Source organism: Sphaeramia orbicularis, chromosome 18, assembly GCF_902148855.1.
Source record: "Sphaeramia orbicularis chromosome 18, fSphaOr1.1, whole genome shotgun sequence".
Classification (NCBI taxonomy): domain Eukaryota; kingdom Metazoa; phylum Chordata; class Actinopteri; order Kurtiformes; family Apogonidae; genus Sphaeramia; species Sphaeramia orbicularis.
In genome coordinates, this window is record NC_043974.1 from 84,079 (window position 1) to 88,887 (window position 4,809).

General features: G+C 40.4%; 1 long non-coding RNA gene across 1 annotated transcript; it reads right to left on the reverse strand.

The window, feature by feature from the left end:
- Positions 1–979, reverse strand: LOC115438300 (uncharacterized). The gene is made up of 3 exons (XR_003938060.1): positions 926–979; positions 774–832; positions 1–255 (listed from the first exon to the last, which is right to left on the reverse strand). It is a non-coding gene; the product is annotated as an uncharacterized LOC115438300 (long non-coding RNA).
- Positions 980–4,809: the final 3,830 nt, after the last annotated feature.

Here is a 4,809-nt window from a genome sequence, read left to right on the forward strand (position 1 = left end):
TTGCTTGTTGGGGAACAGACTCAAATTAAAAGTTTCACATACTGACTCGGAGACCCATAATATCAGGTATTAACCAAAAGAAATGAAAATAAAATGAACAGATTTTCTGTAATTATAACAATACACAATTTCCTCTACATGCCCACATGACTGCGAAAGAACTGACCCTGTTCCACAAGTTCAGGTCAGCAGATCCAAGTTCTTCTTTTTCCTCACTCGCCATCTGGGTTTCCAATCACTGGGAAAAAACCTGTCCTGAATAACACAAGGCCGACTTTAATTATCTTCATTCTTTGTTAAGGTTAATCAAACCAAACACATTCAATTAAAATCACAACTAAATCACAAATCTACTGCTGTATCAAGTTTTGACATCAAATTCATTATCCACAGTAATCAAAAGTGCATAATTTTACTGTAAATATACAAAACTTAATTAATATTCTTAATGTATGGTCACCTTTGTCCATAGTGAACATTAAACAGGTTTTATCGATTACGGATAGTACTTCCGGTTTAGCGGATAGGACTTTTGCATTAGCATGCTAATGCTAGCAGCCATTAAGCTAGCGCTAACGCCAAGCGCTAATTAGCGTCCACTGACCAGCAACCGCTAAATAGCGACAGCGGCACAGTTAAATACACCAAGTACATGCATTTTACAGACATATAATACACACATTAGACAACATATAGCAGCGGCAACCAGAGCAGTGCACTGAAATAAAAGAGACAATAGCAACAAGCTAACGGCTAACAGCAATACAACTCACCAATTCAGGGGTTCAGTTCACTTCTCCTTTCTTTTCTCTTTCTTTCGTCCTCATTAGACCTGTATAACGGTAACGCAAAACACATCTATACATTGAAGTGTCCAAGAATATAAATGTAGCTCAGATAAGTGGTTAAACAGGTGTGTATTTACCAGCTCTATGACTCCAAGTTTACCGTCCACACCACAGCTCACTCTACCGTCTCCTCTTTATTTAAAAACATTTGCTATAAAAGACATTATATAAGTGCTTGATTATAATCATGTATAGAAAAAAAGGACAGAAGAAAAAGAGGACAGGAAAGATAGGAAAAAAGAGAAAGAAGTATGCCAACTTAGACTAGGGGTGTCAAAGTTCAGAGTTCAGATGAATATATGAAGGGAAGGACAGATTTCAACACTTTTGATTGCCGTTCGCTTTTCAGAGTATTTACTTGAGAGAATGTACTGTTTGAAATTATTATAAAATGCAGTAAAGCAGGGCTTTTTTGCTGAGTATTTACAACAATGAATGTGAAATTTTGACATTAAAGTTAAAAGATTTATCAGGTATAGAGATTCACTTTTGAGCAAGCTACCAAACAATCCATTCCTCCAAAACAACAGAAAATGTCTTTTAATGTTATTATGAATAAAATCACAAAGTTTTTGCCAAAAAGTTTTAACAGTAGGGCCTCTACCGTCTCCTCTCTCTTACTTCCTTTTCCTGTTGCTCTACTTCCTGTTTATGCCTCAGCCCTGCTCTGATTGGAGCTCTAATCTCGCGATACCGTGACCATTTCCGGCTACGCAGGTAGTGCAGGCACGCACAAAAAATAAAACAGATAAATAAACACAATCACGTTGACAATACTTCCAGTCGCATTTTGGAAATTATATAATGAATTATTTCAAAATTGGTAAGGAGACCTGGGTTCCATTTTGACACCTGTATTCATGAAAACGGTTCTTTAACAGAGTTTAACCCTCACATTATCCTTAAATATTACTAACACATATTATTACCCTAGGGTCAATCTGACCTCAGGGATATTTGCCCCCAGAAAATGATTTACATCAAACTGTTCACCGAGTTTTTGTGCCAGGCACTTGGTTTATTCATTTAATACACAAATAACCCCATGATAATGAATCCAGAATGAAAACCAGAGTTGACCTGTCCTCTAGATGTAAGTCTATACTGGCCTCCTCCTTTTGGCAGGAGTTCACCAGTCCAGTTGGTTCCCACATCCCCACACCACCACAAGGATCAAAGTTCTACTTGTTCTAGTTCTAGTTGGTTCTAGTTTTTCTAGTGCCCCCCCGTTATGGATCAACTCCCTGCTTTGTTTCACTGTTTTCATGAATGTAGACAACCAGGACAGTCGATAAGGCTAATGATGTTCATTTTGTCTTCTGTTTATGTAAATGTACTATTTTCTTTTGTTCAGACAAGGTATGGTTTTTAGATGTTAGACTGGAGCCACAGTCGAAACTGTCCAACAGGTAACATCTAAAAACTATACCTTAACTGACCAAAAGAAAAGAGTATATTTATTTGGGACAGTCGATAGCTTAGAAAAAGAGCTGAAGTTCCAAGTTGCCATTATTTGTCTGTCTGTATCTGTCTGTCTGTCGGTCTGTCTGTCTGTCCGTGTCTGTATCTGTCTGTCTGTCTGTCTGTCTGTCCGTGTCTGTATCTGTCTGTCTGTCTGTCTGTCCGTGTCTGTATCTGTCTGTCTGTCTGTCTGTCCGTGTCTGTATCTGTCTGTCTGTCTGTCTGTCCGTGTCTGTATCTGTCTGTCTGTCGGTCTGTGATCTTGGGAATCTCTTCACATGTCTGATCCATATCTTTTCCTCTCAGTGTGAGTTCCAGCTGTGGGTCACCAGAATGTTCTTCAGTGGTTTGTTTGTTACAGTCCACTGACAGATAAACACATGGCAGCTGTACGTGACTTCAGCCATGGAACAGATCGACAGATTACTCTGACTAATACACACATGACAGCATGAACTACACATGGTCACATGTTTAGCAAAACAGCAAGTCAGCAAACCCATGTTAGAATCAGGACTAATCTGAAACCACTCGTTAGGGGATACTTTTATTTATATTTGTATCTACACTTTATTCTTGCATTGTTCTCTCTCACTTCCCTCTGCACATTGCTCTGTAAATATATTACATGTACATGTAGGATAGTGTACTATGTGTGTGTTATTAGGTTTATGTAAAATGTCAGCCCATCCAAAGTGTTCTCAACATCTGCATGTTATCAGAAATCCTCTAAACCAGGGCTCACCAACCCTGGTCCTGCAGGTCTACTGTCCAACCCTGGTCCTGCAGGTCTACTGTCCAACCCTGGTCCTGCAGATCTACTGTCCAACCCTGGTCCTGTAGGTCTACTGTCCAACCCTGGTCCTGCAGATCTACTGTCCAACCCTGGTCCTGCAGATCTACTGTCCAACCCTGGTCCTGCAGGTCTACTGTCCAACCCTGGTCCTGTAGATCTACTGTCCAACCCTGGTCCTGCAGATCTACTGTCCAACCCTGGTCCTGCAGATCTACTGTCCAACCCTGGTCCTGCAGATCTACTGTCCAACCCTGGTCCTGTAGGTCTACTGTCCAACCCTGGTCCTGTAGATCTACTGTCCAACCCTGGTCCTGCAGGTCTACTGTCCAACCCTGGTCCTGCAGATCTACTGTCCAACCCTGGTCCTGTAGGTCTACTGTCCAACCCTGGTCCTGCAGGTCTACTGTCCAACCCTGGTCCTGCAGGTCTACTGTCCAACCCTGGTCCTGGTGAGCCCTGGTTTAAACCAAACAGTTCTATTCCATTACACTTAGAACCCACACTGTGCTGGAAAAGCCTTTGTACAGTAGAGAAGGTCTGGGTGGTAGTCTGATTCACCTCAACTGTTAAATGTGTAGAAACAGCAGCACCTGAAAGCACTGCAGGGCTGTGTTCAGGTCAACTATCAGGCTCATTTCAGAGGTTTCCTTCAGTTATTACAGACCTTTCATTTGAAGCAGAAACATGTTTTTCAGTAGAAGGTGGGCTGCAGTTTGTGCCAGCGTCTGTTGGAATAAAAATAAAAAGTTGAACCCTTCCATCTTTCTTTGTAAGCCTTTAAAAGCACCGCTGGTTATTGGACAAATGACACTTGAAGGTAATTAGAAAGACAAGAACAAACAGGCCGAGTGCCCACAGTGACATTTAAGAGCAAATTAAATCCAGACACTGAGTGAACATAGAAGAGTGAGAGGAAGGAAACAGCCTGTGAGCGTCAGCTGCTACACTTTCCATCCTCAACTGGAAACTTTATGACAAACTGAAGAAATGAAACACAGTCACACTGTCACCAAGTTTCCATCCAGCTGTGGTGAGGGGACGCTGAAACTGAGACAAACACAGCAAGACCAAGGATGGAAGAGGGTGGGATTTTCATTCTAGTTTAGTTTTATTTAGTTTGGACTTTTTTTCCCCTCTAATTCAGTTTGTTTTAATTCGTTTTTAGAGCAGGTTTGATAGTTTGTATTAGTTTTAAATTTTTTCTAAATGCTTAGTTTTAGTTTAGTTGTAGTTTTAGTTGTAGTCTAGTTGTAGTTTTAGTTGTAGTCTAGTTGTAGTTTTAGTTGTAGTTTAGTTGTAGTTTTAGTTGTAGTTTAGTTGTAGTTCAGTTGTAGTTTAGTTGTAGTTCAGTTGTAGTTCAGTTGTAGTTCAGTGGTCTCTTTTCTCTTCTTCTCTGTGCTCCTATTCAAATCAATCCCAGACAGGACTCTGCTGCTTTAGTCTCCATGTTTCCAGGTAGAGTGGGGACCAGAAGACGACTGGAAACCACAAGTGAACACAAGTGACGGAGCAAAAAGTGTCGTATGGAGACAGCACAGAAAACTGAGAGAGACAAAGAAATCCATTTAACATCAATCTGACATTGACAAAGACCAAAACCAAGGGAATTTGATCCATAATTTTTATCCGTTTTAGTTAGTTTAGTAAACACACAATACAGTTTCAGTTAGATATGTTTTTTTTCTTTTAATTATAGTTTTTATT